The 24,308-nt window shown below is 40.1% G+C and overlaps 1 protein-coding gene across 2 annotated transcripts in view; it reads left to right on the forward strand.

Moving 5' to 3' along the window:
• SAP30 (Sin3A associated protein 30) overlaps nt 1–23,825 on the forward strand; it is a 124,168-nt gene extending 100,343 nt beyond the window's left edge. For both annotated transcript variants that reach the window (XR_011386275.1, XR_011386276.1), the window contains exon 6: nt 17,167–23,825. The gene's annotated coding sequence lies outside the window, so the exon portion shown is untranslated. The remainder of the gene's footprint in view (nt 1–17,166) is intronic.
• Nucleotides 23,826–24,308: the final 483 nt, after the last annotated feature.

Genomic DNA, 24,308 nt, shown 5'->3' on the forward strand with positions numbered 1-24,308 from the left:
AACATCTTTTTTAAAACCAAGCCACAGAAAGATAGAAAATGGAAAAAAAGTTTTAGTAATGGATTTTAGCTCTAAATCCTGATTTTCCCAGGGAGAATCTGTAATTCTTGAAAATGCAGAGGATTTTGTTTAGTTTTCAAAGCTGATTCTGAGATATCTTTCTAATAAACAAGCATTTATACTTTGTTTTTGCTTTTGCATTTTATTTGAAAGGCAGAGATTAAAGATAGATGAGAGACAGAGAGAGAGATCAATCTTCCATCTGCTGGTTCACTCTCCCAGATGCTGTAACAGTCTGGGCTGGATTAGCCAAAGCCAGTAGCCAGGAAACTCTACCTGTCTCCCATGTGGATGGCAGGGACCCAAGTACTCAAGCCATCAGCTGCTGCCTCCCAGGGTGCACATTATCAAGAAGTTGGATCAGAAGTGGAAGAGCCAGGATGGCAACCGGTCCCTGTAACGTGGCATGCGAATTTCCCGAACAGAGACTTAACCACTGTGCCAAACATCTGCCCCCATGCTCTGTTTTGCTTTGGAGAGTAGGAGACAACTTTTAAACTATATTTTTGAGGAACACCAGAAGGAGGAGCTGCATTCTCCATATTGGATGTTTCTGTAGATTGAGGCCAGTGGAACATTGCACAAATCTTTCCACTTCACCTAGAAGATATTTTCAGTGTAAATATATTAGGGATCACAAGTGATTATCAAACAAGTCCATTTACAGAAGTGACTTCATATCCAAAGGAATCTTGACAGATAAAAAGAACGGAAGTTAAATACATGAAAAATAACAACGTAAGACTTTAATTTATGGCAATGTTGCTGACTAGATACCTGAAAGCTCTCTTGCTACAAATCACTTAGATATGCTAGATAAAAATAAAACAAGCATGCTTTTAAAGGCTAATAAGAAAGTCAAGGAAGTACCATGGAAACCAATCTTTTAACTGCTGTGGATTCATTTATTTATTTACTTATTTAGCCAGTCTGATTAATGAGTTCAGCTTTTAAAGGTCATGGAAGCACAGGAGACAAATCTTTGAGCCCATTAGTTGTGAAATTTGGACCCAAGATCCTCAAATAATGAAAAGTTGGATGACTACAGTTCTGTGTAAAAATGTTCTTCCTCTTCCAAAGGGAGACTTGAAGAAAACTGTTGGCTTAATCTTTTGTGAAAAGAGAAAGGGAAAGAGAAACCTAAGAATATGAAAAACCTGAGAACCTCAGGCTGCTTTTGCTCAGATTTATGGTTTACATGTACACTATCTGGAGGGCCTAGATTCTCCAAGAAAATAATATTAAAAAAATCAGGGCCCCCAATAGGAAAAATTTTAAAAGCCTTCTCTAGAAAGATACCTTTTCAACCCAGACTGCACAAGATTCTTACCAAACCTGACCTCATAATTCAAAATTACAAAATACACCAGTAAACAATCCAGAATAATCAAAAATAAAGGCCAATATAATTAGACCTTAATTCAGAAATAGACTATCAAGTAATTATGTTTAAAATTGTTCAAGAGAAAAAGCAAGTACTGGTGAAATATTTACAAAGAATAATTTTTCAGGCCACAAAAAGGTTGATTTATGTATTGTCTCTGAAATAGTCGTACTTAGGAAATAACCTAGAGCCAGAGTTACGCTTATGGGTGAGAGAGTTCTCCGTGTTTCAGGCCACTCCCATCTGAATAGGCTGGAGTATAAGGAGTGGAACTAAGAACAAACTGCCCCTTTTGCAGGCAAAGCATTCAAGAGAAATACCTATTGAAACCTGTCTGAGTGTCGTGGATGGAGCTATTTATCTTAGCTACCAGATCAATGCAACTTGGGTGATATGCATGTAAGATCCATTTCACCTTAGCCATCTGGAGCAGCCTTGCTTACTCCTTTTGCTCTTTCTGTGCATGTCTTGTCTAGTCCCAGAAATGTCCTTCTTAAAAATAATGAATACTCTTCTTTTCAGCACAGTAACCAATTATGTTCTAAAAACAGTAATAGTCAATCTGTGAGAAGTTCACCCCTTTTCTGGGCCAAATTATTGTATGTTTACTGTATGATGATAAATTGAAATTTACTGTCATGCAATACAATAATTTGAGTAGAATTTGACCACTTTGGAATAAGTGGGAACAAGGCTTATTAAAAGTCATTGGATTTTTGTCTCCTGGGCCTAGATCACTCTGCTCTAAATAAACCATATATTTACCTTTTTTACAGAACCTATTTATTTCCATTGACAGAACTGAACATGGGAATGAGTGTGGTTGTTGATGTTTGATTGTGGGCTATTGATATTGAGCAAATGGAAATTTAAATCTATATTACAAATGAAGTTGAGTTTGCAAGTGGACTCATAAAAACAGCAAAAAACAAATGAAAGACAAACAAGACAAAGTGCATTTAGAAAATATAAGAGGGACCAGCACTGTGGCATAGCCAGTAAAGTCATCAAATGCAGTGCCGGCATCCCATATGGGTGCCAGTTCGAGTCCTGGCTGCTCCACTTCCGACCCAGCTCTCTGTTATGGCCTGGGAAAGCAGTAGAGGATGGCCCAAGTCCTTGGGCCCCTGAACCTACGTGAGGGACCCCAGAGGGAAGCTCCTGGCTCCTGGCTCCTGGCTTCGGATCAGCACAACTCCAGCCGTTGCGGCCATTTGGGAGTGAACCAGTGGATGGAAGACCTCCCCCCCCCCCACTCTCCCCTCTCTATCTCTCGCCTCTGCCTCTCTGTAACTCTGCCTTTCAAATAAAATAAATATATATTTTTTAAAGAAGGTAGAAGATGTAGTATTCTCTAAGGCAAGAGAATACAAATACAAGCAACTGTTTACAGGTCACTTTTTTTTTTTTTTTTGACAGGCAGAGTGGACAGTGAGAGAGAGAGACAGAGAGAAAGGTCTTCCTTTGCCATTGGTTCACCCTCCAATGGCCGCTGCGGCTGGCGCACCGCGCTGATCCAATGGCAGGAGCCAGGTACTTCTCCTGGTACCCATGGGGTACAGGGCCCAAGTACTTGGCCATCCTCCACTGCACTCCCTGGCCACAGCAGAGAGCTGGCCTGGAAGAGGGGCAACCGGGACAGAATCCGGCGCCCCAACCAGGACTAGAACTCGGTGTGCCGGCGCTGCAAGGCGGAGGATTAGCCTAGTGAGCCACGGCACCGGCCTACAGGTCACTTTTAGAAGAGCCTGTGGTTGGGAGTTGGCTTGAGCAATATTCAAAATCATTGCTTTGCCTGTGAAGTGAGACCATCTCTGATGAAAGAAATCTAATGTCAGAAAGAAACTATGTCTTCTAGGGTGATAATAGGAAATTTTAATCCCTAGAGCCATATTTTACTGGGCTTGGTTTCTTCTGCCCCAGGAATGTCTGCTTTTTGTTATGTGAACATTGGAAACAAAACTTCTGTCTTGACTGATCACCTTCTAAATGAATGGGACAAAAAGTTTTTCATCATTCTTAGTATGCACTTGGCATCATGTTAGGTCTGAAAGCAGTGTGTCACAGTCTAAGGAGGTATACTGACATCATGCAATGGTTATTTGCTCCCATATTCAATTGTTTGGAACTTTTTGGCACCTGTTTTGAGGATAATGAATGCAATAGTCAATCAAGTAAATAAAACTGCTTTTGTGGGGCTAGTGTTATAATGTAGCAGGTAAAACCATTACTTGTGACACTGGCATCCAATATGGGTGAAGATTCATTTCCCAGATGCTCCGTTTCTGATCCAACTCCCTGCTAATGACCTGGAAATAGCAGCAGAAGATGGTCCAAGCATTTGGGTCCCTGCCACCCATGTGGGAGACCTGGATGAAGCTCCCAGCTCCCTGCTTTGACCTGGCCCAGTGCCGGCCTTTGCAACCATCTGGGGAGTGAACCTGCAGATGAAAGCTATCTCTCTGTTTCTCCTTCTCTCTTTGTAATTCTGAGTTTCAAAATAAATAAATCTTAAAAAGAAAAAGTTGCTTTTGTTTAAGAAAGTTCTAGATTTTCAGATAGGAACAAATTGTCTACAAGAGCAAAATCCAACTCAGAAATAAGACAGCTTAGAATACATTAATGGAGACACTTGTTTTATATGTCAAAATGTTGGTTGAAAATTCAGGTTATCTTGTAATTCTGTTTTTCTATGAGCTTTTGAAGTACCCTTGTATTAGTTGGACATTTTGCTGTTGGAAAATTAAACATTTTAGTTAACTAGGAAAACTTTGGAGCCAGTCCTCAGGGGATCTGGAAAGTCATATGGCAGCAATTTTTCTCCCTCCTCCTATCCTTTATTCTTACCCTCCTCACCCCTTTCCTCCAACTTCCCCATAATGTATGCATTTATGGAATACAGTGTGATAACTCAACACATACAAGGGCACTTTTAAAAGTTCATAGATTTTTAGAAGTTCATGGATGGGTAGAATTAAATGATGAGTTTATTTGAGATCAGCTTTTTTTGTCTTTCACATATGAGAACATGTAGTGTTTGTCTCTATGCCTGGCTTATTTTACTTAACATAATGTCCTCCAATTCCATCCATTTTGCTACATATTAGAGGATTTCATTATTTCTATGCATGAATAATATTCCATTGTATATAAATACTACATTTTCCTTATTCTCCTTATTCACTCATCTGCTAATGAACACCTTGGTATGTTCCACATCTTGGCTATTCTGAATAGTGTTGGAATTAACATATAAATCCAGGTGTCTCTATAATAAGATTTCATTTCCTTTAGAAATGAGATAGCTGACAATTGTGGTAAATCTATACTTAGGCTTTTCTTTAAAGCCAGTAGATTTTTTTAAGTCTTCTGATTTTATTTTATTTTATAATTTTAAGATGTTTATTTAATTTCATCTACTTGAAAGGCAGTGCAAGAGAGAGATCTTCCATGTGCTGGTCCACTTGTCAAATGTCCACAACAGCCAGGGCTGGGCCAGGTTGAAGTCAGGGGACAGAAACACCATCTGGTTCTCCCACATGAGTGGCAGGGATCAAGTCCTTGGGCCGTCATCTGCTGCCTCCCAGGCTGCATTAGCAGGAAACTAGGTCAGAAGCAGAGGATCTAGAATACCAGATCCACACTCTCAGATGGGATGTGGGTGTCTCAAGTGGGGACTTAATCCGCTGCACCACAATGTCCACCTCTGTATTTAGTCTTTTGAGGAATCTCCGTATTTTTCTCCAAAATGGCTGTACCAATTGGCATTCCCACCAACAGTGTAGAAGCATTCTTTTTTCTCTCCACATTCTCACTAGCATTTGTTATTTTCTGCTTTACTGATACTAAATAAATTTTATAAATACTAACAACAAAGTAAGCCAAGTTATTCCACTACAGGACTTTTCAGATCCTTTAATACGGTGATAGGCATAGTGAAACTCCCAGGATGGATTATAATAGTGTTCTCAAATTTACTTGACCGTCACAAAAGTGTCATGAAAACAGAAGCTTTTATCCTTTCTGTTCCTGCCAATGCCATCCCACACAGAGCTCCCATTGCTGGCCCACTTCTCAATGCCCACAATAGCCCCTGGCTTGGGTTGAAGCAGGGAATCAGGAACTCAGTTCAGTCTTCCACGTGAGTGGCAGGGACTTAACTACTTGGCTCATCACCACTGCCTCCCAGAGTGCACATTAGCAAGAAACTGGATTCATGAGCTAGGGCTGAATTCGAACCCAGGCCCTCTGATATTAGACATGGGCACCCCAAGTGGCATCTTAACCACTAAGCCAAATGCCTGCCCCAAGAACTAATTAAAAATAAATTAATTAATAAAACCTCTTCATATGTTGTAGGGAGTCTCACAGTCATCAGGCTTAGGGTCTGATATTACATAGAATAAAAATGTTTTTGTTATATTTATTTATTTAAAGAATGTAGATTCATTTTAACTTTTTCCTATTAAAAGTAGGAGCAAGAAGCACCAAAGTGTTGACAGTTCCTATCTTGGCAGGGGGTAGTGCGGAGAACACTGCTTTGGAAAAGACAAAAGACAACAGAGCTTCCCTCAGAGGCTGATTTTTGAAGGGCTTTTGATCATCCTCCAACCAGTGTCAAAGCCAATCATGGATCCTCAGAGCCAAGGCATCCCTGGCAAGTTCTACTCCCACGCCACAGCCCATCTCTGTCTGGAAACTCCACAGGGCACCCGCTGTCAGAATGTTAGGGTGCTGCAGTGACCAGTGGGCCTTTCACTCCTCAGCGCCAAGCTTTGTTTCAGGCTGTTACCTTTGTGTGAGTCTAGGATATAGTGACCAGGCATCTGACTTTTTTAAAACAGCCAAATATGTCCACAGATACTGCCAGGAGCTATCAAATAAATGGAAAATGAAATAAATGAAAGAACACAGCACGGTAAAGAAGCAAGAGAGAGCCTGACTGAAGACGAACTACAGCCAGGATCAGTTTTCTTGCTTTGTGATTTTGCAATGAAATGGAGAGCAAAGGAGAGCCTTGGCATTTTTTAAAACAATCTTGTTAAAAGGGTGTTTCTTGGGCAGTACCCATCAGGGCTGTGTCTCACAGCCATGTCTTGCAAAATTGAGGAAATCAAGGATTTGCTGCTCACAGTCAGGTGAAAGGGTGCCAAATCTGTCAAGATCAAGAAAAATCAGGATAATAAATTAAAAGTCCAGTTCAACAGGGGAGGGTTTTATGGTGTGGCAGTTAAGCCCCAGTTTGCAATACCCACATCCCATCACCAGAGTTCCAGAGCTTGAGTCCCACCTCTGCTTCCCATCCAGTTTCCTTCTAAAGCGCAACCTGGAAGGCAACAGGTGACAGCTCAAGTACTTGGGTCGCTGCCACTCTTATGGGAGACCTTGATGGAGTTCCTGGCTTTTGGCTTTGGCCTGGTCCAGCCTTAACTGTTGCAAGCATTTGGGGAGTGAACTAGAGAGTGGAAGATGCTTTGCATTAAAAAAAAAAAAAGGCATGCACACTACAACAAATACCTTTACACATGGTCATCACAAAGAGAAGGCAGACAAACTAAAGTAGTTCCTATACACAGGTTTGTCAGGGAAGAAGCTGAAATGAACCAGACATGCTGATTTAACTGTATTAAATTTTTTTAAATTTAAACAAATAAAACTGATTAATTAATTTTTAAGGGGGTGAAAATGCTACTTGTTTTCTAATTGATCCAGTCAGCCAAACACCCTGTGGAGTCTGGCTTGGGTAATATTGTTGGGTTACTTAGTGTCCTGGATTTGATCAGGAAATTCACCAGGCGTGTGGCTTTTCAATAGTGGAATCTGTTGACAAGAAAAATCCTCAGCACATTGGGTGATTCAAGTGCACTTTCATAATTTGCTCTCATTTTACCCCCTTTGTTATTTCCACATTCCACAAGAATCCATCACTTCTCTCTGAGTTATGTGCTGCTCAGGACCGATGCTCATACCACCCACTCAGTGAGGGCAACCTCAGCCTCTTGAACTCACAGAACCTATTGTTCTGTCCCTTTCTTACCCAGTGCTGTCACTGCAGCCCTGTACCTCCAGCCGGAGGGCAGGGAAATGACTCCCTGGAGAGTCGTTCATCATGGTAATAAATGTTCTGTGTTTTACTAACTTCCATCAAAGTTCACCTACACAGTGAAGCAAAACAATCGTTCTCATGTAAGTGCTTTTTTTGTATAAACACAAATACTGCCCATAATGTGGGTGTACCATTTGAGTTTGTGTGATGGGTGAACGCAAAGCTGCAAACAAATTGTGTAGGTTTGCTGTGAGATATGTCTCTTTTCCAGGAAAACCTGAGCATCTGACTTTGTGTTAGGACAGAAAACACCTTGATGCCCGGCTGACTCAGCAACTTTAGGGGCTTCATGTAGATGCTACAACTGTTTATGTGTTTGGATTTTCATTAATTATTCTTCTCTAGTTTTCTTTCAGCCTTCCAGAGGTGTTGATTTTAATTGCTTTATCCATTTAAGTATCTCTCAAGGCTGTCATAGATTAGTAGACATTAGTAGTCTGAGCCTACATTTACCTCCTTGGTCCCCTTCCTTGTTTTGCTCACACACCCAGAGTAACCGGAAACACTCATTGCTCAATAATGAGGTTACTCATTCCTCTCTGTAGAGTCCAGGAAGACATAAAAGGCAGCCTGTCTTTATGTTAACATCAACTCCCCTTTCATTGTCTTTGTTCTATTATATGCTCTCTGCTGAGTTACTTTAGAAAAGAAGCAGACATTATTCCAGCTTCCCAGAGCATGAAGTTTTGTTATCGAAAAACAACAACAACAACAAAACAATTCACTATGTAAGACATCCAAAACAAAGCACACATATGTGTACACTATTGATCAAAACAAAGCAATTTGGGCATCCTTTCCTTATTTAAACCCTCATTTGCTCAATAGTATTTTAATTTTATTTTACTCTTTATTTGTATTTATTTACTTGAGAGACAGAGAACTCTGATCCACTGGGAGTTGGTTTAGTTCACTCTCCAAATGTCCATAACAGCTGGGACTGGGTTGGAGTCAAAGCTAGAAGCCAGGAATTCAATCCAGGCCTCCCATGTGTGTGGCAGAAATCCAGTTACTTGAATCATCCCTGTTGCCTCCCAGGATCTGAATTACCAGGAAGCTAGACTTAGGAGCCTAGGCAGGGGATTGAACTCAGGCACTCCAATTTGGGACATGGGCACCTTAACCAGCATCCTAACTGCTAGGCCACATACCCCCCCCCCCCAATAGCATTTTTAATAAAGCACATGCTGCTTGGTTTGTCTGGTGGAATATAATGTAGTAACCTACACACAAAAGAAGGCCCAAATATTAGCCATAGATGTCATCAAATAAGGGAAAGTTTGTAATATTGATCTATAATTTAACATTTAGATTTTAAGAGATGCCTAGTTAAGAAAAGCAAAAGGCCCCCTTAAATAACTTTGTTTTTTAATTGATTGACTAAATACCCAATTAGAGTGGTAATTTATTAGGATCATATATCAGCTCAAAGAAAAGGGAAAAAAGAAATGCTACTGAATTACCAAAGGCTTTCCTTACTTGAGTTAGTACATGATATCTTCTAAGCAGGCTGATGACAATCTGTCTTATTATATATTAAAGATGAACAACTTACACAGAATGCCTGCCTGGCTGCCTTGAATCTTAATTGTAGGGAAAAAAAGTAGAAATATAGATTTTAAAACAACAAAAACCAGGCCGTGCCAACATGTATAGGGAAAGAACTGTTGCAAACATTATGCTCAACTTAGCTTTCCTTCAACTGATCAAAAGGACCTGCTCTACTACATCATTCCAAGAAATACCATGACTCTTGAGGGAGAGAGCTTGCTATTAGAAAAGTTAATTTGTTTGATCAAAACTGTGACCAACAAAAACTGATCAAAACTGGTAACCAACAGTTGACAACTGAGCTTTTTGTAAGGGAGTTTACAGTTTCCAACTAAATCTTACAATGAAACACCTGTCATTTGTTATATTTATATTACTTTAAATTCTAAACTTTAGAGATGAGTTTTTAAAGAAAATAATGGAATATGAGAATATATTAATTAATGACTAATATATTGATCACAAGCTTCTTTTAGAAATTATTTATTTATTTGAAAGTCAGAACCATAGAGAGAAAAAGAGGGACAGAGTGAGAGAGAGACGGATCCTTCATCCTCTGGTTCAATACCTAGATGGCTGCAATGGCAGGGACTGAGCTGGAACAAGGCCAGAAGCTTCTTCTGGGTCTCCCATGTGGATTGTGGGGGCCCAAGAACTTGGGCCATCTTCTGCTGCTTTTTCCAGGCCATTAGCAGGAAGCTGGATTGTAAGTGGAGTGTGGGACTCAAACCAGTGTCCATATGGGATGCCCACGGTGCTGGCGGCAACTTGACCTGCTCCGCCACAATGCTAGCCCCAATCACAAGCCTCTTTAAAAAAAAAAAAGATTTTATTTATTTATTTGAAAGACAGAGTTAAAGAGAGGCAGAGATACACACACACACACACACACACACACAGAGAGAGAGAGAGAGAGAGAGAGAGGTCTTTCATCTGTTGATTCACTCCCCAAGTGGCTTCCATGGCTGGAGCAGAGCCAATCTAAAGCTAGGAGCCAGGAGCTTCTTCCAATTCTCCCACATGGGTGCAGGAGACCAAACACCTGGGCCATCTTCTACTGCTTTCTCAGGCCATTAGCAGGGAGCTGGATTGGAAATGGAGCAGCTGGGACTTGAACTGGTGCCTATAAGGGATGCTGGCATGGTAAGTGGCGACTTTACCCACTACACCACAATGCTGGTCCCTCACAAGCCTCTTAATAACAAATATCTCATTAGAAAATAGGAAAACACATTTGAAGGTTTGATTGATGGGATTTAAATATCTGTAGACCATGTTTTTATCAGAGTTTACAATTTTCAATAACCATTTTTATTTTTTTAAATTCAGTTTCTTTTTCTTTCAAATATTCCTGTTGGAACTTGGTACATTTCCCTGGCTCTTCAAGACTTCATCATGATATGTTGCTTCTTCTGATTTAAACTTTAAAATGTTTGAGGGGGTTGCCTGTAGCACTGGCATCCCATATGGGCGCTGATTTGAGTCCTGGCTGCTCCATTTTCAATCCATCTGCCTGCTAATGCTCTTGGGAAAATAGCAGATGTGGGCCCCTACACCCATGTGGGAGACCTGGAAGAAGCCTGGCTCCTTGGCATTGGCTTGTTCCAGCCCTGACCATTTTGGCCATTTGGGGAATGAACCATTGGATGGAAGATCTCTCTTTCTCTCTGCCTCTGCCTCTGCCTTTCCTTCTCTGTGACTCTGCCTTTTGAATAAGTAAATATTTTTTAAAAAATATTTGAGACGTTGTAGTGGACAATGATTATTGTACATAGAAAGGCAGAAAGTGTTGCTTGTTCACCAAACCCAATTCTTTCTAGGTACACATATAGTTTCCAAAGCAATTAGAAGTGGCCAAGCATGGAGTCCTAGTCAGTGGAATGTGTGTGATCACCTCTGCAGGTATTGATGCAGATGTGTGAAGCGGTCACCTTTGTGCTGTCCCCCTGAGGGCTTCCTGTGAGTGATTCTCTATGTACTATCATTCTTCTGCTGCTAAATTAAAGGAAACAAATTCAGGGACCCTTGAAACCATGGTTGAAAATGATGGAATCATCCAATAGAAGGAACCTGGATTTCAAAAATTATTGTGTGAAAGAACATTTCCCATGGGATACACAGCAGACTCATAGAATGACAAACACCCTAAACAGCACTCTGGCCTTAGAATCAGCATTTCAGACATGAAAAGCCAAGACACTCTGGCAAAAAATGACCTAAATGAAAGATCTCTGTGAATGAGATCCCGGTGGAAAGAACAGGCCATCAAAGAAGGAGATACCTTTCTCTGAAGGGAGGAGAGAACTTCCACTTTGATTATGGCCTTGTCTAAATAAGGTCGGAGTTTGTGGAATTAAGAGGCTTCCATAGCCTTGGCAGCTCATGACAAGAGCCTAGGGTGATTATTGATGTCATAAATAAGGGTGTCAATTGTTAAATCAACAACAGGAGTCATTGTGCACTTGCTCCCCATGTAGGACTTCTGTCCTTAATGTGTTGTACTATGAGAATTAATGGTAAAACTAGTCTTCAAACAATACTTTATACTTTGTGTGTCTGTGTGGGTGCAAACTGTTGAAATCTTTACTTAGTATAGAGTTGATCTTCTGTATATAAAGATAGTGAAAAATGAATCTTAATGAAGAATGGGATGGGAGAGGGAGTAGCAGATGGGATGGTTTGTGGGTGGGAGGGTGGTTATGGGGGAAGAATCTCTATAATCCAAAAGTTGTACTTTCGAAATTTGTATTTATTAAATAAAAGGTTTCTATTAAAAAAAGAAAAAAATATTTCCCACCAGTTGGGAATACCTATTTATATGATCACTATATATATATATATATATATATATATAATATATGGCCCAACCACCAGTGTCAGCCCCACCCACATCCTAATGGGATTTGCTGCTCCTACTTCCCTACCCACCTCTCAGCCAAGTTTTAAGAGGACTTGTCCCTGAACACATGGCTCTCTTTTCTCTCCATCTCTTGATCTCTCTGTCTCTCTCTCCATCTCTTGATCTCTCTCTTACTCTCTCCTTCTCCCTCTTTTCCTTCTTCACTCCTTCCCTCTGGACTGTTTGGTTTCCCCCAATAAACACTTTCCCTTACTCCTGTGTTTGGTGTGTTTTTTTCATGGTCTTACAATATATGGATGCATATATATAGTATATATTTATATACTATATAATTATATACATAATTACAAAAATATGAAAAGCTGTCCAGCATATGAAAGCTTTCTTACTTGGGCAAATCTGTGGAGATATGTCCTCACCTCCTACCACTGTAGCTAAAGGTATTTGTTCTCCTTATTGGGAACAGCCTGAGCATTTGGCTCTGACCCAGTCAATCAAAGGTTCCTCCCAGGGCCTTTGACACTTGTGGGAGTGATGGGCTTAATTATTGTTTCTTTGTTTTGGACAAGCATATATAACACTGTCTTCACAGAAGTTATTTTCCTGTTAGATTCAAATGGATATTGAACTTCTTTTGTGCTCTTAATCCAATTAATCAACTTGTAAACAGCTCTAGGTAAAGTCAGAGAAGTACTTTTGAGATGTTAGCTAAATAACTATAAAAATATTGTGAAATTTCTGTCAAAATTAGGAGGTTCAGTTTTTATGATGTGTTTAAGCCAACACCTCAGTTTCTATTTTCACCATCTGGTAAATGGTAAATGCTACAAATTTTGTGTTCTTTTTTGAACACAGTATGGGTTAGGCTGTGTTTATGATAAACACTTCAATTTCTAACTTTTGTCTTCTACAGAAACTGTGGGATGGGAAGGTTCTAAAGGTACAAAAGGCTTTCATTAAGTAGTGATAAATTTATTTTCCCATATTTATTACTTCTGTCCTACTCCTCACCCCAGAATGTGTGACAGAGTGAGGTAGGGGGATTTCTCAGGGAGTGGGCATGGCTTTGACATGGGTTAGTGAAATTTTATAATTTCACATTTTATGGCAAATTTGAATTTTGTTGGACATTAGAATTGCCAATCATTTCTCAGTTTACTTTAGTAACATTTATTTTTCCAGATACTGTGCTAAACACTGAGAACAAAGAAATGAGTAAGGCATGCTTTTATCACCGAAGGATTGTAATCTGGGAGGGAAGGCAGACACATGAAAAGACACATCCAGGATGGTGTGGAGGTGTTGTAGGCATGTGAAAGGAAAAGGGATCTGTACTACTTTCCTGGGTTGCTGTAAGAAATCACCACCAACCGAGTAGCTTAAAACAACAGACACTCATTGTCTCATGGTTCTAGAGGCTATGGCCCCAAATGCAAGTTGTTGGCAAGGCCATGTTTCCTCTGAAGGCTTAGGGAAACATCCTTCCTTAACTCTTCTATCTTCTTGTACTTTCTGACAATCCCTGGCATTCCTTGAAGTATAGATGCATCACTCCAATCCCTGCCTTCATCTTCATACTGACTTCTCCCTGTGTGTGCCTCCAAATTCTCCTCTCCTTATAAGGACGGCAGTGATATTGAATTTAGTGCCCATTCCTGATCCAGGGTGACCTCATCTTAACTTGATCATGCCTGAAAGAATTTATTTCCAAATAAGGTCACCTTCACAGGTTCCAGGTGGGCATGAATTTGGGGAAGACATTAAACCCAGTATAGGCATCTAGCCTTGATTAGGGCGAATCACAAAAATAATCAGAGGGTGTTTTTAGAGAAAATGGTAGCTAAGATGCATCATGAAGAGTAAATAGATTTTAAACTAGAAATGCAATGATTAATAACCCAAATTTATGCGATACATGTAAAGTGAGTTACAAAATGCCTTCTACACAGAAGCTTCTATTGTATTACTTACTTTATTTAAGACAAGTTTCATTCTCAAACGTTTATTTTGTCTTTTCCTATAACAAGCTCTCCTTCACTGTTCTAATCCAGGCAATCTTACTTTAGTCTCAGCTGTGAAATATTTAGAGCCCATGTGCTAAATATATATCACATTAACACTTCCTAGTGTAAGAGTTTCTCTGTAATCCCAGCCCCCTGGCCTGATTCCAGCTGTGAACATGGAACACCTGTAGGCCTCTCATTTTTCTAGGGATATTTGTACTTATAGAGAAATATTAAAGATCACTGCATTAGACTCAGAGCTGACTTCAGTCAGTCATATCATTCATTCATTTCACAAACTTTTTTGAGTAAAACTATAAAAACCTCTGTGCTAGGTGTGAGGAAACTAGGAAGATAAATACAATATAAGTCCTATCTTCAAAAAAATCTGTGGTCTAATAGAAAGAAAACACAAATGATATGCATGACAGACCATAAAATCCACAGCAAAAGAGACCACCTCAACCTTGTTTACGGCACTCACCAAACATAGTTGTTACTGGCACACAATAATTACTCAAAAAATAGTTACTGAATTGACTAAAAGGAGTTGAACATTATTGGGCAGAAGAAATTACTTTTGATCTTGAACTCTTTCAGAGCTAGACTTTGGGCCTTTGCCAGCCTGGATCTCTAAAGTATGATTAATTCCCTGAGCGTCTGATTAGTTGTCAGCTTCGGGACTCACTATTGAACCTCGTGTGGGTCTCTGCTGCCATGCCTTTCCCAGCTGTGTAAGGTTTAGAGTGGAAACCACTTCCCAGGAGTGACTATGTCTAACGTGTGCCTCTCAGAGCATCCCACTGATAGCCTAAGAGTCACTGCTGGGACAAAGGCATCCTTGATTACCTGCTGAGACAGGTGATGTACAATCTTTCTCTTTTCTTCAAATGACTACAGCTGTTTCCCGTCTGGTTCTCACCTCATAAAACTCAGGAGAAATCTGAAGTCATCACCTAAACTTCAAACTTCATGTTCTGAGAAGTCTTACTGTTGGATGGGATAGGAATTCGAAGACTAGTTCTCTACATTTTTATATCCATTCAATATTTATCTTTTAGTACAATGCTGTGGGAATAATAGTGAGTATTTGAAGTATCAGGTTAAGGAAGTGCCTAAGTGTGGGGAGCAACTCGGACTAGACTAAGTTACTGGAATTAAGACTTATTCTATGCATCTGCTCTCCCACAATATGGCGCTGAGAAGGGAGAAACAGCTTCTACACAGCTGCCTCCAGTTCAACCAATAAACTGTAGGACCTACTCCTGATTGGAGGAGAGCAGCGTACTCGGCGTGTGGGTAGCAGAGTTGGGATTGGTGGAAGAGGACTATAAAGGAGGAGAGAGACAACATGCACCAGGAACATCTAAGGGGAACATCTATCTGAAGGAACACCTGTGCAGCCCCCCAGAGAACTGGCCGGCAGTGTGCCGCTCCCCCGCGGAAGTGGGGAAAGTGGCCAGGGGGAACCGCCCTTCCACGGAGGTGGAAGGGATGGCAGCCAACCCGGGAAGAACCAGCAGCAAACCCGGGAAGGGCCGAGCAGATGAAAGAACAGCGCAGGGTCCTGTGTCGTTCCTCCACGAAGACGGGGAGCGACACCTAAGAATGGTAGTTTTGAGAATAACACAAAGCAGTCACTGATTCTTTTCTGGTTTATTCAAGGATTTTCTAATCTCTTTCTATGTAAATCCTCTTGACTAAAGTGAGGCTACTAGTTTTACCTTTTACCAGAATACTTTTCAAACCTAATAAGACACTATATAAGATTGTAAAATGTAGGAAGGAGACAAAAATACCACAGAAAAGGAGAGAAATGATGCAAGATTTGTACCAACAAAGTTGGATAACAAAGATTAAAATTTGCCCATTTTCACTTCCTACTCACTGGTCTTTTAAGAGAAAACACAAAAACAAGAAACTAAGTCAAATAATGGCCTATTCCCATCAGCATTCTGTCTAGGGAAACATTTTAGAGGAGAATTTGTGTACTTTGAAGATACTTTTGCTTTGCCCTTGTTGATCACTTTCTTTTCTGAATTGTTGTGGCACTTATAATCTTTGACGTATGGTATAGTTCATCTATTCAGTAACTTGGTCATACATACTCTAGTAGATTTGTTTCTACATTTTAAAGGCAGAGGGTTTGTTTTTTAGAGTCATTCTATTCTTAGTGTTCATTATGGTTGACTTGTCACTATCTGTTCCACCTTGAATAATTCTCCATAAGAAAAGTCAGCAAACATTTTGGCAAGTGCAAAATGCATGTCTGGGGCTGTATAGGCCACATGGTTCCTGTTGCAATGAATCTACTGTGCTAATACAAGAGAAAACAGCCACAGTCAATATTTAAATAAATGTGTATGCTGTGGCAAAAAATGTCCTACATGAAGGACATCAGTGGTTGAGACCCCAGTGGAAAGAAGTGGTCATCAAACAGGGATGTACTTTTCTCTGAAGGGAGGTGAAAACTCCCACTTTGCTATGGCCTTGTCTAAATACTGATGGAGTTTGTGGATTCAAAAGGCTTCTGTAGCTTAGGCAGCTCATGTCAAGAGCCTAGGGTGATCACTGACATCACACCTAAGAGTGTTAAATGTTAAAATAACAATAAGAATCACTGTACACTAACTTCCCACGCAGGACCTCTGTCCTCAAAGAGTTATATTATAATTATATCTAAGTGCTCACAAAAGATGTATCATTCTTGGGTGCATCTTTAAAGTTAATTAAGTTTCTAAAAAAAAAAAGAAGTGAAATTAACTTCAAGATGCAATGACTTTGAATAGCCCTTGTATTGATTGTTGAGGAACAATTTTTTTGTTTTTTTTTAAATGCAAATTGTTGAACATTACTTAGTATAGCGTTGATCTTCTGTGTATAAAGTTAATTGAAAATAGATCTTAGTGGAGAATGGGACTGGGACTGGGAGATAGAGGAGGAGGAAGGGTGGGAGAGTGGATGGGAGGGCGGGTATGGTGAGAAGAATCACTATATTCCTAAAGTTGTACTTATGAAATGCATGAAGTTTGTATTCCTTAGATAAAAGGTTTCTTTGAGGAGAAAATAAACAAATGTATATGATTGTGTTACAATAAAATTTTATTTATAAAAATAGGCTGTAGGCCAGATTTTGGCCCTTGGCTGTGGTGTCCTGATTTCTGGTCTAAATCAATGCTGATCATACCATTTCCCTTGGCAGTGATTGGATAAAGACTGACACGTGCATGTGGTCCAATCACAGTTGCAAAATCATGAGAAGAAATCTGTTGTCAGCCTGTGGGAAAGGCTTCCTCAATTCTAAGGAAGTACAGGAAGAGGCTGTCCCTTATTTGCTTCTGAATCTTGTGATGGAAGAAACCATGACACTTCCTGAGGACCATTCAACACCAGCAGGAGGACAACACGGAGAGGATCACAGGGAGGAGAGAGACCCTGAGTTACCTTACCTGGAGTCCCGTATGTTCTGGTCTCCAACTATGCGAATTAATAAATGGCATTCTGTTGTAAACCAGTTAGTCCTTTTTCCTACAAGAAAACATGCTGATTGATACGGTTATGTTCCTGTAAGAGAATGTTTAAATGATACCAGAGGGGCAGGTGTTTTGAAACAAGGGATTGAGCCATAGCTTGAGATGCATGTATCCTATATTGGGAGTGCCTGGAATAGTCCTGCCTCTGCTTTAGATTCAGCTTTCTGCCTCTGAGAGGCAGGAGATGATGGCCCAAATATTTGAGTTCCTACCTCTCATGTGGGAGACCATGATGAAGTTCCTGGCTCCTGGATTTGGCCTGGCCCATTCCTAGATGTTGCAGGGATTTTGAGAGTGAACCAGCTGACAGATGATCTCTCTCTTTCTCTCTCTTTCTCCCTCTCCCTCTCTGTCACTCTGCTTTCAAGTAAATGAATAAATAAACAAAACTTTTTAAAAAATGATAACAGAATGATGTAAGTTGAATTTGACTTCCCTATGGGGGAAAATGATCTACTTTGTATTGCATTCTGGTAAAACAGTGTCCAACATTTTACTGAAATGATAAAAATGCCAATGTTTAATCAACTTTAAATGTATTATTTCTATAAAGTCTTTACAGTGCATATAAACTGATGAATTGCAGCCATATAGAATCATTTCCTGGGGCTGGTGCTGTGCATAGCATGTTAAGCCATCGCCTGCAGTGCTGGCATCCCATATGGGCGCTGGGAGTCCCGGCTGCTCCACTTCCCATCCAGCTCCCTGGTAATGTGTTGGGAAAGCAGTGGAGGATGGCCCAAGTGTTTGGGCCCCTGCACCCAGATGGGAGACTGGAAGAAGCTCCTGGATCCTAGCTTCTGATTGGCCCAGCCCTGGCTGTTGCAGCCATTTGTGGGGTGAGCTAGCAGATGGAAGACCTCTCTCTCTTTCTCTCTCTCCTCTCTAACTATACCTTTCAAATAAATAAAATAAATCTTTAAAGAAATTCAATTCCTTCAAGATCAAATTAGCATGCATTTTGTGTTGTACTGAGTTACCTATTTCTTACATCATTTTCTTTCAGAAAGTATAGAAAATATTAATACCAGTCACTTAACTTCTCAAGATTCTTAGGGGCATTTTCATAAGATTCTTTGAGGAGAAAAAGAGATTTGGATCCACATGATAAATTGTTTAGATAGTATTCAGCATCCTTCCTGCTTTAGTTATGGGAGGGGAGCCATTGTAATCCATAAACTGTACTTTGGAAATTTATATTTACTAAATAAAAGTTAAAAAAAAAAGAAATTCAACCTTCACGCCCCTAAAGACACTAAAATTTATTTTCCTCTTTATGGTTACCCTATGGTCAAATAAGTGTTAAGTTTCAAGGGATCTGTGACATCAAAACCATTTTCTTTTCTTTTTAAGATTTATTTATTTATTTGAAAGGCAGAGTTACAGAGAGGCAGAGGCAGAGAGAGAGAGAGAGAGGTCTTCCATCCACTGGTTCACTCCCCACATGGCCACAACAGCCGTAGTTGTGCTGACCCAAAGCCTGGAGCCAGGAGCTTCTTCCGGGTCTCCCACGTGGGTGCAGCCGTCCAAGGACTTGGGCCATCCTCTACTATTTCTCAGGCCATAACAGAGAGCTGGATTAGAAGTGGAGCAGTCATGACTTGAACTGGTGCCTATATGGGAGGCCAGCACTGCAGATGGTGGCTTTACCTGCTATGCCACAGCACCGGCCCCCAAGATCAAAGGTGTTTTTTCTATCAATTTTTTTAAAGATTTATTTATTTGAAAGTTAGAGTTACACAGGTAGAGGAAAGGCAGAGAGAGAGAAAGGTCTTCCATCCACTGGTTCACTCCCAATTGGCCACAATGGCAGGAGCTGTGCCAATCTGAAGCCAAGAGCCAGGAGCTTCCTCTGGGTCTTCCCACATGGGTGCAGAGCCCAAGGACTTGGGCCGTCTTCCACTGCTTTCCCAGGCCATAGCAGAGAGTTGGATCGCAAGTGGAGCAGCTGGAACTCAAACTGGCACCCATATGGGATGCTGGCACTGCAGGAGGCAGCTTTACCCACTATGCCACAGCACCGGCCTCCAGACCAATAGGTTTTAATGATACAGAAACACAAAGTTCATTAATTTGGTTTCAGACACTATTATGGAACTAACCCTTAAGTAACTACCACTTGTGGAATTGTAGTGTAGTGTCAAAGAATAGCTTCCACTATCTAATAATGCTATTGAAATACTTTTTTCCAACTACATATTTGCTTGAGGCTGGAATTTCATCATTTATTTAAGTCAAAAACACATAACAAATTGATGGCAAAGGGAATTCAACTGTCTTCTATTAAGCTAGATGTCAAGCTTGTAAAAGTATTAAAATTATAATATTTTTATTTATTTTTTTGAAATCAATGTTCAGAGAGGGGGCGGTGAAGATCTTCTATCCACTGGTTCACTCCCCCAATGGCTGCAATGGCCATGTCTGAGCTAGGTTGAAGTCAGGAGGTTGAAACTCCATCTGGGTCTTAGACAAACAGAGCAGGAGCCCAAGCACTTGGGCCATCTTCCACTGTTTTCTAAGGCACATTAGTGGGAAATTGGATCAGAAATGGAACAGCTGAGACTCAAACCAGTGCCCACATAGGATGCTGGCATTAAAGGCAGCAGCTTAATTCATTGTGTCACAACATCAGCACCCAAACTGCTAAAATTATGCCATTATTCTTTTTTGAAGATAAAAGTATAGTTATTTTCTTATATATATCTTTCAAAAAAAAGAATGCTAACATAATAAATTGTATATATATAACTTTAGTATCTGCATTCAAATTTCTAATATAGTTAATATCAATAGATATTACTAACATAAACAAAATCTCTCTGGTTTTTAAGGAGATATAGGGGTCTTGAGACCAAACAATGTTTTGGAGGACTACTCAGTGATACATTAAAATGATGAAAATATAATGTTAGGGGTAAAAAATCAGAATATTAAAATAGATATACAGTAATGATAATTACATTAAAATATGTGTATACTAAATGGCATCACGAATGAATAAGTAACTGTCAAGCAGATTTCAAAGATAAATCCTTGGGCTGGTGCTGTGGCATAGCGGGTAAAGGCGCCATCTGCAGTGCTGCCATCCCTTATGGGCACCAGTTCGAGTTCCATCTACTCCAGTTCTGATCTAGCTCTCTGCTATGGCCTGGGAAAGCAGAAGATGGTTCAGGTGCCTGGGCCCCTGCACCCATGTTGGAGACCCAGAAGAAGCTCCTGGCTCCTGGCTTCAGATTGGCCCACTTCTGGCCATCATGGCCATTTGGGAAGTGAACCAGTGAATGGAAGACCTCTCTCTCTCTCTTTCTCTGTAACTCTGCCTTTCAAATAAATAAATAAATCTTTAAAAAAAAAAAAAGATAAATCTCTGTTCCTAACAGGACAAAACAACCTGCAAGTGACAATAGCAAATAGCTTGAAGTATGAGCTGGCTCAGCAATCCAAGGACACCTTACATGTCTTTGTTTTCCTAGCCCTTGCTGTCATATTTCACACTTAATAGATCCACGTTATAAGCCTGGTTGTAGCATCTACCAGCATAGGGTTGAAAACTTGCCTTCCACTTAGTAGCTATACGACATTGGGCAATAAATTAACCTCTGGAACTCCCACTTTCTCCTTTAGAAAATGAGTCTAATCTTATCTTTTCTGAGGTGTGCTGGGAGGAATAAATGAGATGATGGCTACGTAGTAATTGGCAAAGTACATGGCATAGAGCAAGCACTGAGCGAAAAGGTGGTTAGAAAGATGTTAATTGGGTAAGAGCACTATTTAGGGTTGGAGAACAGAATAGGTTTGATCCAAGTTATGGTTTAAAAGTCCCAGGTTCTTCAAGTGTGGGAAGCTTAATTCCCAATGCAACAGTACTGGGAAGGAGGGAAGGAGGGAAGGAGGGCCTAATAAGAAGCGATTAGGTCACAAAGACTACCCTCATGAAAGGATTAATGTCATTATCACAGAGAGGTTAGTTATCTCAAAAATGGACTTGTTATAAAAGTGAGTTTGCTCTTCTCTTGCCCTTCTGCCTTCTGCCACAGGATGATGCAGTACAAAGGCCCTCACTAAATGACAACACCTTGACACTGCACTTCCCAGCCGCCAGAACTGTGAGCCAAATATACTAGCCTTATTTATAAATTACCCAGTCTGTGATAGTCTATTATTGCAACACATAGTGGACTAAGACAACTCATGTGGGGCCAAGGGAGTTTAAAAGAACTCTATGGGGCCAGCACTGTGGCATAGTGGGTAAAACTGCCACCTGTAGTGCTAGCATCCCTTATTTTTTTTTTATCTTTTATTTAATGAATATAAATTTCCAAAGTACGACTCATGGATTACAATGGCTTCCCCCCCCATACCGTCCCTCCCACCCACAACCCTCCCCTTTCCCACTCCCTCTCCCTTTCCATTCACATCAAGATTCATTTTCGATTATCTTAATATACAGAAGATCAGCTTAGTATACATTAAGTAAGGATTTCAACAGTTTGCTCCCACACAGAAACATAAAGTGAAAAATAATAGATGATTTTTTTTAAATGATGATGAAATCAGATCAGACCTATTGTCATGTTTAATCCCAGTGAGAGTCAAGTTGGGAATTGATAATTTCTTTCTTTTTTTTTTTTTTTACAGAAGATCAGTTTAGTGTACATTAAGTAAAGATTTCAATCGTTTGCATCCCCATAGAAACACAAAGTGAAATATACTGTTTGAGTACTCGTTATAGCATTAAGCCTCAATGTACAGCACATTAAGGACAGAGATCCTACATGAGGAGTAAGTGCACAGTGACTCCTGTTGTTGACTTTACAAATTGACACTCCTGTTTATGGCATCAGTAATCTCCCTATGCACCAGTCATGAGTTTCCAAGGCTATGGAAGCCCCTTGAGTTCTCCGACTCTTATCTTGTTTAGACAAGGTCATAGTCAAAGTGGAGGTTCTCTCCTCCCTTCAGAGAAAGGCACCTCCCTCTTTGAAGACCTGTTCTTTCCACTGGGATCTCACTCACAGAGATCTTTTTGCCAGAGTGTCTTGGCTTTCCATGCCTGAAATACTCTCATGGGCTTTTCAGCCAGATCCGAGTGCCTTTAGGGCTGATTCTGAGGCCAGAGGCTAGCATCCCTTATGGGCACCGGTTTGAGTCTTGGCTTCTCCTCTTCGGATCCAGCTCTCTGTTATGGCCTGGGAAAGCATTAGAAGATGGCCTAAGTCTTTGGGCTCTTGCACCCACATGGGAGACCCAGAAGAAACTCCTGACTCCTGGCTTCAGATCAGCTCAGCTCTGGCTGTCACAGTCATTTGGGGGTGAACCAGTATATGGACGACCTCTCGCTCTCTCTGGCTCTACCTCTCTCTGTAAATATGTCTTTCAAATAAATAAAATAATTCTTTAAAAAAATTAAAGATGGTACCCATCTTAAGTAAGTCATTAAAATGGTTGTATTAGTTTACAAAAATAAGTGAGAATGCTAGCTGAGACAGGAATTGATCTGGAACTTCCTAGTTTGCCTTTTCACGAGTAAAGGAGTAGATGTGCTAGAAGTGACTGGACACAAGGGATGATACAGAAGCTGGCCTCTCTCTACAGGGCTTGTCTCCAACCTGAAGAGGACTAGACTCTAGGACTGTTCCATGTGCTTACCCTTACTTATCAGACCACAGATTTTAGTAATTGTACCTATTTTACAGTTGCTCTCTGTATTCAGGAAATTGACTTGTAATTTTGATGGTTTCATTTGTATATGTATATTCATTCAATAAATACTTATTGAATACCCATATCAAAAAAATAAAACATGCACAGAAAAGGAAGTGGATGAACACTACAAAATAATAATTTGTAATTCAAATTTTATTTGTGTGAATTTTCCAGCATTCTGCAGTAAAAATCATTTTGTTACAATCAGGAATAGTAAAATAATAGCAGTCATCAAAAGAATGTTGTTTTCCTTTTATTAGTCACATATAAGGATTTAATATATTTGGCTATCAGACAAAGAAGTTTTTAAATAATCAAGCTTTCCAAAATTAAATAAGTGTATTTCTTCCTAGTAGTTTCCTTAGGAGGCAACATGCCATACTTGTCCAAATACTTTTTTTGGAACCCTTATTGAAGAATTGTCTTTAGAGAGAATTAGCTACAAAGAAAGCAACCTCATATATTTGTAGAGAATTCTCTTTCCCTTTCTTCTCTGTCAGTGTAAGCTTACAGCTGTTGTAGTTGTTGATGCTGACCAGGAGAGCCTGGAGAGCAATAGGGCTAGAGCTGAGGGACTGCATATAAAGGAAGAGCCCGGAAGAGCCTTATAAATAAATAAAAAGCAGAACTATTTGTGTCGTGTGAGATCCTTTGGTAACTGAAATCAAGTTTAATTGGCTTCACTCTATAAAGATGAATTAAAACAGAGGCATTAATTGCACTTTCCACAGTGCTAAGCCCAAAATAAGGGCTCAATTAATAGACATTAATGAGGGCCCCATGACTTTATACATATTAGTGATAGGGACCTAGACTGTTAATATTGATTTGTCATTCAGCTAAAGAAAAGCTGAGAATTATCAGCTTGTTTACAATAATTCAGTTTTCCTAAATAACTTGCTAGAGTGACCAACTTGCCCTGATATTCCCAGGACTTTTCTGGGTTAGCAGTAAAACTCCTACATCCCAGAAACCACCTCAGATCTGAGTAAACCACAGTGCTCACCCCATCCTACAGTGACCCAACTTGTAACAGTGCAAGTTCTCTTTATTTTAGTTAGCTGTGGATTCTCCAGCCATACCTATATACTCGATGTCAGCCTGA

The sequence above is a fragment of the Oryctolagus cuniculus genome, chromosome 2 (assembly GCF_964237555.1).
Source record: "Oryctolagus cuniculus chromosome 2, mOryCun1.1, whole genome shotgun sequence".
NCBI lineage: Eukaryota > Metazoa > Chordata > Mammalia > Lagomorpha > Leporidae > Oryctolagus > Oryctolagus cuniculus.